The sequence below is a fragment of the Triticum urartu genome, chromosome 2A (assembly GCF_056163025.1).
Source record: "Triticum urartu cultivar PI428250 chromosome 2A, HENAU_Tu73, whole genome shotgun sequence".
NCBI classification, from domain to species: domain Eukaryota; kingdom Viridiplantae; phylum Streptophyta; class Magnoliopsida; order Poales; family Poaceae; genus Triticum; species Triticum urartu.
This window is the reverse complement of record NC_141874.1, coordinates 670475320-670486679: the sequence shown is the minus strand read 5'-3', so window position 1 is coordinate 670486679 and position 11360 is coordinate 670475320. Positions and strand designations below refer to the sequence as shown.

Below are 11360 nucleotides of genomic sequence, written 5' to 3'. Positions count from 1 at the left end.
GCGAGAAACTGATCCTCGATTGCCTGAATTTGCATGTCGTACTAAGGGAGCAACCCTTCTTTGTGAACATTGAACATTTTCAAGCTCGAAGATGAAGCTAGTCACGAAAGAATGAGTAGCATGTGGGCTTTGTAGAATCCCTTCTTGAATTGCCTTTCGTCTCGCTGTCCAAATCGCCCAAAGAGTAACGACCAATTCTACGAGTTTTTTGTGCTCCAAGCTATCGATCATCGCGACAATCCAACTCTCGGCATTTGGTTCTCTCATAGACTCAAAGAGATCAACAATTTCCATTTCAGCTAAAGCGCAAACACATCTTGACGATGAGCACTCCAAAAGTGAATGCCTCCATGAGTTGTGCGCCGCACAACTGGCACTTGTCACTGTCCGCCATGTTTCTACTATGTCGAACATCCTCCGTCGGGATTGAGCACCTCGCTAGTCTCCACAGAAAGTTTCTTATTTTTCCTGGTACTTCCACTGCCCATATAGAAGTCCATTCCCTTGCATCTTCCTCATAATTTGATCTAGTTGCATTGTTTCCCAACGAGTCCTCTCTTCTCCTTTTGGTATCTGCAAGCATCCGGTATGCGGATCTAACTGTGAAAATACCATTTTTCTCATAATTCCAAGCCCACGAATCCTCTAGATTCCTAGTGCACCGAGGGATGCCGGACATAATTTTTTATTTTATTTTTATACATATAAACAAGGGTTTTCTATTTCATTTCAGCTGACACAAAATGGGCCTCATAGCGGGCCACATAAAGCCCAACCCGAATGACACAGCACGAGCACAAGGAAGGTGCTATATAAGCTCGCATAACTCTTCGTGCCGAACCCTACTGCCCTTCCGAAGCCTCTCCCAAACCCTCCTGCCGCCGCCGCCGCCGCCGCCCGCCACCGAACAGCAGCCATGCCGCCCAAGCTAGACCCGTCGCAGGTGGTGGAGGTCTACGTCCGGGTGACCGGAGGCGAGGTCGGCGCGGCTTCGTCGCTCGCCCCCAAGATCGGGCCCCTCGGCCTCTCCCCCAAGAAGATCGGTGAGGACATCGCCAAGGAGACGGCCAAGGACTGGAAGGGCCTCCGCGTCACCGTCAAGCTCACCGTCCAGAACCGTCAGGCCAAGGTCTCCGTCGTCCCTTCGGCCGCGGCGCTCGTCATCAAGTCCCTCAAGGAGCCCGAGAGGGACAGGAAGAAGGTGAAGAACATCAAGCACAACGGCAACATCAGCCTCGACGACGTCATCGAGATCGCCAAGATCATGAAGCCCAGGTCCATGGCCAAGGAGATGGCCGGGACTGTCAAGGAGATCCTCGGCACCTGCGTCAGCGTCGGCTGCACCGTCGACGGGAAGGACCCCAAGGACCTGCAGACGGAGATCGACGACGGCGAGGTCGAGATCCCCTCCGCTTAAAGGTATAACCGAGAGCTTTTCTTGCATTACTGCTGTTGCTATGCAATGTTGGATTATTACGGTTTAGATTAGTCCATTCTGGTATTTTGTTGTGACCAGTAAAATATGATGTAGCCCTTGTTTCCAGACGATGTGGGTAGGAAATTCAACCTGCTACAAGCAGTTTCCCCTTAAATTTTTAATTGAATTGCAGAGTATGTGTGTTAAAATGGGCAAAATATTCAACAGTGCTGTGTGTACTACTATGTGGACCTGTTTGTTTCGTATCACCCACTTCCTACAATCCGGCCTGAACCTTTGGGTAGGCTCTGCAAGATCAACAACCATAGCTGCACGGAGTACGGTAGAATTCCCTGGTATGGTCCCCCCGAGGGTGAACTGAAACATCTTAGTAGCCCGAGGAAAAGAGAGCAAGCGGTTCCCGTAGTAGCGGCGAGCGAAATGGGGTCTAAACCGTGAAAATGGGGTTGTGGAAGAGCAATACAAGTGTTGTGCTGCTAGGCGAAGCAAATTATGTATTGCAAATTTATTTTCTTCTCTGTTGAAATTGCTTGTAGAGACATGAGTTTCTATCCTGGTATTGACTGGGCGATATGTTCTGTGTAGTGTTTTGATCTCTAAATAGTTCATTAGTTCTCTTTCAATCGTGTGAGTCAAAGATTTTTTGTTAGCTTGCGCTGGTTAATCACTGCTCCTCTTTTGTTTATAGACGTATATATGCAAACTTTTGAAATTTTTTTTCTGTAGTGAAAGTAGCTATCATATGCACTCTTGTGACATTGTTTGAATGATAAGTTACTACTAAATCTACCAGCCCAGTAGTTCCTTATTTCCTGAATTGCAGGATAAATAGGGCTGATGTTTTGATGATTTGTTGCAAAATTCTATCGTATGCGAGTAACTGACGTGCTTGTTCTTGAGGATGTATCTTTGTTTTGCGCTAGCACACAAGAGACAGACTTTATCTTGCAGATTACTCACTATTTGAATGTTGGTTGAGTCATGTCCTCTCCACCAAAAATGGTTATTTGAATAGATACATGAATTTAACTGATGCTTGCAAGTATGCTTTTGATCCTAGACACTTGCTTTCTTGGAAATCAGTCATGAGCTCTATCTCACCAGTTTGATGGTTTTTACATTGCAGGCCTGATGTCGAGGTGATTATCATCTGATGATATGGAAGTCATACCCTGTTGCAAATGTTGCTTATGTACCTCCCAGACGATGTGATCCCTCCTCTTTTTGTCATATTTTAGCAGTAATCCTGTGAGACCTCATTGTTACTACTGCATATTTGGTCTTTGCAATGTAGTTTGTGCACTTGGGTTAACTTAATCTATACCATTCAGTGGGTTGAAAGTTTGTTGTTCCATGTCATTTCCTTGGGTGTGTGGGATTCAGTTAACTGAATGATGCCAATGGTGTTTTTTTTTTTTGAAACGGGACAAAAGATTTGCCATTTTCATTGATTAAGAAGAAGAGAATTGCACGGTTAATTAACGGAAAACCGAGCTAAAACCGATACAACTCAACCCACGTGACATGGGCACCACCGGCCAACTTGGCCACCGACATGGGACACAAAGCTGCAAAGAAGAAAAGCATTCGTCGAGGAGTCGCAAGCGTCATCGTCATCACCGGTTGCCTCGAACGAGCGACTCCGACTTCACCATTGAGCTCCAACCGCGAAGCCAACCCGCAAACAGCCGCATAGAAGCCACGACGGCACATGACACCAGATGGCCACACGCGCAAGCAGCCGACAGCTCCGACTTTGACGACGAGCCTCACCAGGGAAATATGCAGGACTTGCGCCGACCGTGCCCTCAAAGCACCTCGGACACGCCGGGAAGAGCCGACTACCGAAGTCCACGCCGCGACCCGAGCTCCTCTCGACGACATCATCGTTGCCAAACAGAAACCGGCGCCCCGCCTCAGCAAACTACACGGCGAAGATGCCGCCATCCACGACGAAGATGCCGCAATCCACCAGTCTCCCAGTCGTAGTCGGCTCCGAGACGATGCCCCCAAGGAGGAGAAAGACGCGAAGACGCCTCCATCGCCCGACCCAGCGAATCTGAGGTTTCCCTCCGAAGCCAAAGCCGTGGGGAGAAGGAGCACACCTCCACGGCGACGCTTCCAAGAAAGATCACGGCACCCGCGGGCACCGTCGTCGCCGGCTCCGAAGAAGACCGGAGCAAAGATTTCTCCCGAAGATGCGCCGACCACCTACCACCACCGACCGCCACCCACCAGCCACCACCTGCTGAGGCCGACCTCATTCTTGCCACGGGATCCCACGATCCACCGCGACCAGACACGCACCACCCCCTGGCCGAAGCCGCCGTCCACCACCGCAGCACCACCGTAGCCACCTCCACCGCAGCAACCCACGCCGCATCGCGAAGCGCAGCACCCAGATCGATGCACCTTGCACCAGATCCAATCGGAGCTGCACAGGCGAAGCAGCAGAGAAGACGAGCAGGATCTCCCTCCGCAGCACGCCTCGCACTCCAGAGGAGCACACCCGCCACGCCAGCTGGTCACCGCGCCCGACGCACGCCTGCAACCACCGCGCCCGGCCAGTCACCGCGCCCCACGCGCACAGCCGGATCCGAGCCGCCGCTGCGCGAGCGCGCGCCGTCCACACCCCGGCCACATCAGGAGCCCGGACCGAGGCCGCCGCCCCGGCGCCCCACTCGCCGCCCGCAAGAGGCACGACGCCGCTCCGGCCGCCGCCCTCCGCCCGACGTCGCCCCGCTCAGAGATCCCCCGCTCGTGAGAGGAGCCGCCCGCCGCGAGAAAAGGAGCCCCGCCGTCGCCTGCTCCATGAGAGCTTTGCCCGCAGGAGGCGCCGACGATGGCGAGGGGTGGGATTGGGTGTGGTGGCCGGAGGCCTTGGCGATTTGGTCGCCGCCCGTGTCGCCCCTGGGGAGGGAGCGACGCGAGGGCCTTTTTTTTGCTCTGTGTATGCCAATGGTGTTGTGAATGATGCAGTTCTGAGCTTCCGGGAGGGCTCTTTGCTTCCTAGAAGCTGAAGATAGCGCATTCACCTATCATCTGCTAGAGTTGCTCCTATCATGAGCGAAGGGAGCTATCTCAGCCATATAGGAGCAACTCTAACCACTATCTTGTGGAGTATGAGCCATGTGGGATTTTATCATCATGGTCATCAAATCTGACCTCCCTTGGTTTGCAGTCCTTTGGAGCACACTCTATCCACCAGCGAAGGAAGTTTCAGCTTGCCCACCTGCTGCCCTCGCCAGAGTCCGGCACATTTCGTCGTGGTTGGGGCGGTGTGCTCCCGTGTCCGTGCTCTAGCTCGCCCTTCTTCAGAATCAACACCTCGACGTCCATCCTCATCTCACCCCTGCTTATTGCCATTAATTTGGTGCGGCAAGGTGTGCATTAAAGCATTGTTAACTCGTAGTACTAGTCCTACCACCTACGTATCCTCGCAACATAAAAATCCACCTACGTATCCTCGCAACATAAAAATCTTCGAGGACAACATAAAAATCTTTGAATATCATAAGAACAGGTCAAATCTTTGAATATCAGAAGAACAGGGCGTTGCGCGCGGCCTGGGCTGGGCGGACCAAAGTTTCGCTATTGCTCCCTCCGGTCCTTTTTAGTTCGTATATAAAATTTGTCTGAAGTCAAGTCTCATAAAATTTAACTAACTTTATAGAAAAAAATGTCAACATTCACGTTGTGAAGTCAATATCAGTAGATGCTTTATGACTTAAAATTTCATATTCTATAACTTTAGCATGATAGGTGTTGATATTTTTTCATATATATGATTAAATTGTATGAAGTTTGATTTCAGACAATTCTTATATGCAGAATAAAAAGGACCGGAGGGAGTATTAGACAGTCGACTGAAAATTAATTTTGGGTCAGTCAACTCGGAATCGTTTTAGTCGCCCGCACCCAAAGCCACGGCCCGGGGTGTGGGAGTTTTTTCTCGCGATTAAATGCACACGTATATGATCTGGCCCAGGTCCACTAGAGTATTAGTCCGTCAAGGGACCTGTATCATGTTGTCTCAACTTGGCATCTAATTTTTTTTAGGATAACTAGCAAAAGGACCCGTGCATTGCAACCGGGGTGTGGGAGTTTTTTCTCACGATTAAATGCACACGTATATGATCTGGCCCAGGTCCACTAGAGTATTAGTCCGTCAAGGGACCTGTATCATGTTGTCTCAACTTGGCATCCAATTTTTTTTAGGATAACTAGCAAAAGGACCCGTGCATTGCAACCGGGGTGTGGGAGTTTTTTCTCGCGATTAAATGCACACATATATGATCTGGCCCAGGTCCACTAGAGTATTAATCCGTCAAGGGACCTGTATCATGTTGTCTCAACTTGGCATCCAATTTTTTTTTAGGATAACTAGCAAAAGGACCCGTGCATTGCAACCGGGGTGTGGGAGTTTTTTCTCGCGATTAAATGCACACGTATATGATCTGGCCCAGGTCCACTAGAGTATTAGTCCGTCAAGGGACCTGTATCATGTTGTCTCAACTTGGCATCCAATTTTTTTTTTTAGGATAACTAGCAAAAGGACCCGTGCATTGCAACCGGGGTGTGGGAGTTTTTTCTCGCGATTAAATGCACACGTATATGATCTGGCCCAGGTCCACTAGAGTATTAGTCCGTCAAGGGACCTGTATCATGTTGTCTCAACTTGGCATCCAATTTTTTTTTTAGGATAACTAGCAAAAGGACCCGTGCATTGCAACCGGGGTGTGGGAGTTTTTTCTCGCGATTAAATGCACACATATATGATCTGGCCCAGGTCCACTAGAGTATTAATCCGTCAAGGGACCTGTATCATGTTGTCTCAACTTGGCATCCAATTTTTTTTTAGGATAACTAGCAAAAGGACCCGTGCATTGCAACCGGGGTGTGGGAGTTTTTTCTCGCGATTAAATGCACACGTATATGATCTGGCCCAGGTCCGCTAGAGTATTATTCCGTCAAGGGACCTGTATCATGTTGTCTCAACTTGGCATCCAATTTTTTTTTAGGATAACTAGCAAAAGGACCCGTGCATTGCAACCGGGGTGTGGAAGTTTTTTCTCGCGATTAAATGCACACGTATATGATCTGGCCCAGGTCCACTAGAGTATTATTCCGTCAAGGGACCTGTATCATGTTGTCTCAACTTGGCATCCAATTTTTTTTTAGGATAACTAGCAAAAGGACCCGTGCATTGCAACGGATGAAAATCGCATCGGCCACGCATAATCCAGTCACTGTGAATTCGCAAAAAACAATAAGCGTGACCTAAAACATAATGATGATTTGATTTATGACCCACGTGAAATATCTGTAACATGAAGAAGAATTTTCTTTGAAATTCTTTGTAAAAACTCTTAACATATGCGTTGTTGGCCTTGTGGGCCATGCGGTCTCCTCCTTTGAGAACTGGGGTATACATATGTGTGATTAATAAGTACATTTTTAACTTTTGCATGTCTTCTTCACACGTGCACGTCTTTCTTCATCATATGTACTGCAGGAAATTTCTCCATCATGTTAAATAGCCGGGCTGCGTACTATAATTGCTACCATGCATGCCAGAATTTTGGGTTCTTCTTTCCCACTAAGTCCCTCCATCAACGGGTGTGGCTGCGTGCCTATTTTGATTTCCTTCTTTTTCAGGGCCTTCTTAATTCTTCCGGGAAGAACGGGCCGATTGTTTACCCTCTTCTCCTATTTAATCCTCAAGGCGGCTTATTGATTTGAATTCGCAGATGTATATAAACTGGTGTTATTGTAGGTAAAGACGCGAGGTGGTACTATATATAAAGAACCGAGACTCCGTTGTTTTCAACAACCATGAGATAGGTCAGCTAGACCATGTAATTTTATCCAAACGCAGGTTGTGAGTTCGATTCTTGCTGCCGCATTTTTTTTTTGGCAGCAACTTAGTCCTCGAGCGGCGGCCCAAGTTGGCCCATATGCGTGAGACGTGAGAAAAAGAGGCCTGAATTACATGATTTCGTGGACAGGTCAAGGCGGGCCGGATGTACGAGACGGGAGGATGCTCGATCGCGTGCTCGATCAGGCGACGCACGAAACTCAAAATTTAGTACCACCTCGTGTATATATTTTGAATTCAAACTAAAAGCGTAAATTCATGGAAAGAAAGCGTATTGTGACAATGAACCCGACAAAGTCAATCCGTACTTTATTATTAATAGGAAAAAGGCCCGTGCGTTGCAACGGGAGAATATCACACACTCGAGCCCTGATAATATTGTCTCAAGACCTTCACTCCTCGGCGAGGCGAGCTTCTATTTGGCGGTGCTCAGGGGAGGAATGCTTCAGTGACAAGCGACAACTGGATTGCCAATGAAGACGTGGTGGCATATCGCGCACTACAAACATCTTTTACACGTTCTCCACATGATGGCACAACACTCGCCCATCTGCTGCTTCCGCCATAGCCAACAGACACATCTTACTCCTGCTGGAACGACCACCAAGCAGAGGGAAGGTGTGGGAAAAATATTGTCATCTTAATGGTCCACCAAGCACATCTTGTATAAAATGCAGCAAAAGGTTAGAGTAGTGTTACTGGGAAATTTACTCCCTTTTGATGAACCTACATAAATATAAGTCGATAAAAAACAAAACAATACGTGTCATGATTTGTAAGCAAATAGCAAGTGGTAGATCATATATGCACTTATTTTAAAGGTGTGAGTATATTAGGATGAGTGACACATACACTTATAAAGATATTGCATTTGCATTTCAGACCTTATATAATACTCAATGAGTGACTCTAAACTCTAAATATGTCTATATATATTTGTATGTAATGCATATTGAAATCTCTAGAAAGACTTATACTTAGAAACCGAAGGATTATAGGGGGCATGAGTTGACAATCAGTCCATCCTTTTAGTATGCATTTTATTCATCCCATCCACTTTTCTAAAAGTAAAGTTACTCTAGCCGATTCATATTATTTGTCTACATACAAATATATCTAAAACCAAATGATTTTAGATACCATATTATTTGTAATATATTAATTTGATACATATTGATGTATCTAAAAATATTCGTATTTAGTATGTTATTTGATTTTCATTGGACCTGCTTTTAGCTCAAGCACGGTGTCTTTATTCTCTTCACGTGGATACACTTAGACGGCCAACCTTATCTCTTCTAGGCAGCCGCACGGCCGCTGGCCGACGTCGAGCGTGTGGTGGGCTGGAGGAGCTGGGTGTGCTCGGCCTTCGCTGTGTCGGGTTGCCGAATTGTAAAAGCATATTATGATATGAGAAGAAAGCATATTGTGACGGTGAATCCGACAAAGTCAATCCGTGCTTTATTATTAGGAAGATTAGGGAAAGATTAGAAGTGCTTAATTTTTGCCCGAGGCTCTAATCGTGGTTCGGTCACTGGACGGCCTCACGATTATGAGCTATCACCTGTATATCTGCACATAGTAATTTTTACTCGGTCTTGCCCCTACGTACATAGTACCACTTGTACATGTTCCTACACATCTCCGCCACTACATAGTACTAGTTCCTAGATGCACATCTGTGCATGAGCTAGCTTGGCATGTTCGCTGGCTAGCTACCTGCATGCGCGTCCAAGGGTGACCACCCGCGCTAGGGACGCTCGTGTGAGCGGCTCCCATCAAAAACATCGTCATGGTCGGAGTGTTTCTTTAAAAATGCTACACGTACATGGATGTTGTTACCGATCACCCGTCTCGTTAGTCAAAAACATCGTCACTGTTTGAGTGTTTCTAAAAAAAAATCTACGCCCACAGAGATAAAACTGCTACACGTACATCGATGTCGCTACCGATCACCCGTCTCATTAGACAAAAATCATCACAGTCAGGAGTGTTTCTCAAAAAATTATACAGAGATGTTAATACCGGTCATCTTTACAGTGAGACATAGCTCGCTCCCAACCATACAACTCCCCCTTATTCCCCTGTTTCCCAAGTGTTCTTAGAATACCATGATTTTTTTAACTACCAATCTACCATGGTTTTAACTGCGCTTTTTCATACTATAAATTTTATTAAAATATTAGATTCAATAATGACAAAATTTGCACACAGTTGACGCGGAAATCGTGATGTTTAAAATATGAAAGAATAAGTATATAATACTGAAAGTTTCGCAAAAAAATCATGTTTTCATGAAGGAATTAATCAATGACATTATTATCACCCTTAAAGAAGAAATAAAATAAATAAAAAATAAAGTATTATAAGGAAGAATGAAGTAGTGGCGTTGGTAGTATTACCCTTAAAGAAGAAAGGAAATGAAAAAGAAACTAAAACAAAATCAAAATAACAATTTTTTATAAGAAAGAATGAATTAGTGACATTGGTATTACCCTTTAAGACAAAAAGGAAAAAGAAATAAAAACAAAATCAAAATCAAAATAATAAAGTTTTCAAAGAAAAAAACTGATGAATTAGTAGTTTCAAAGAAGCAATAAATTAGTGGTATTGATATTACACTTTAAAATAATAAAATTATAAAAATCAATAAAATAATGACAAAATTTGCACATAATTTATACGTAAATTGTGTTTTTCTAAATATGCATTAATAAGCATAAAACAGTCAAAGTTTTGCAAAAAACAAGTTTTTATAATAAGGTATTAATTGTGGCATTGGTACCTTGAAGAAGAAAGAAAATGAAATAATGAATAAAAAAATTAGCATAAAAATGAAGAAAAGGAAGAATGGATTAGTGATGTTGGTATTACTCTTAAAGAAGAAAGACAATGATTAATAAAATAAAATAAAATCAAAATAATAAATTTTGTAACCAAGAATGAATTAGTGACACTGGTATTACTCAATACGAAAATGAAATAAAAACTAAACCAATTAAAATAATAAAGTATTCTAAGAAAGAATGCATTATTGACATTAGTATTACCCTTTAAGAAGAAGAAAACTGAAAAATTGAAACAAACACTAATCAAATTTGTAGAAAATTTACACATAATTTGTGGCCTTTTCATAATATGCAAGAATACACATATCATAGTGGAATTTTCACATAAAAATCCTAAGAAGGAATGAGTTGGTGGCATTAGTATTTTACCCTTAAGTAAGAAAGAAAATAAAATAAAAACTAATAATGTTTTCTAAGAATGAATGAATTAGTTGCAATGGTGTTACTCTTTCAGAAGAAAGAATATGAAAAATATGAAATAAATAATGACAAAAATTGTACAAAAAACATATAAAATTGCGCTTTATCAAATTATGCAACAATAAGCATAAAATACTAGATTTTTTGTAAATAAGATAAGAATTCTACTATGAAGGAATAAGTTAATCACATTGGTATTTTGTCCTTAAAAGTAACAAAAATAAAATAATACTAAAAATTCAAAATAACTAAGGCTTCTAAAGCAGAATGGATTAGTGCCACTGGTATTAACTTTAAGAAGAAAATCAAGATGAAAAACTTGCACACAATTTTGCCCTGAAATTGCAATTTTTAAATATGCAATGAATAAACATACAATAGTGCATTTTCACTCTCTGGTGTAATTTACCCACATACTCTATAGTACTGAATGTTTACATTTACACTCACCCAATAGGCAAAAAATACCCATTCAAAAAAAAGAAAAAGAAAACCGACTAAACAAAGAAAAATGAAAGCAAAAAAAAGGCAAAGAAGCAAAAAAAATTTGACCTACCCCAAACAGGGGCGAGTCAAAAAGTAGCCTAAGAAAAGTCGACTTAACCGAACAGGGGCAAATCAAAATTTTGGTCGAGAAAAAATTGACTTACCACAAATAGGGGCAGGTCAAAAATTCAGGCTAAGAACAAAAATTGACTTACCCCAAAGAAAGGCAAGTCAAAAATCAGCCTAAACCCACACAAGAATAAAAACAACACAAATCTTGACAAAAGTT

The 11360-nt window shown here is 43.8% G+C and overlaps 1 pseudogene across 1 annotated transcript; it reads left to right on the top strand.

The window, feature by feature from the left end:
- Positions 1–828: 828 nt before the first annotated feature.
- LOC125539616 (large ribosomal subunit protein uL11x pseudogene) lies at positions 829–2797 on the top strand (annotated as a pseudogene). The gene is made up of 2 exons (XR_015617311.1): positions 829–1419; positions 2565–2797. The product of XR_015617311.1 is annotated as a large ribosomal subunit protein uL11x pseudogene (transcript).
- Positions 2798–11360: the final 8563 nt, after the last annotated feature.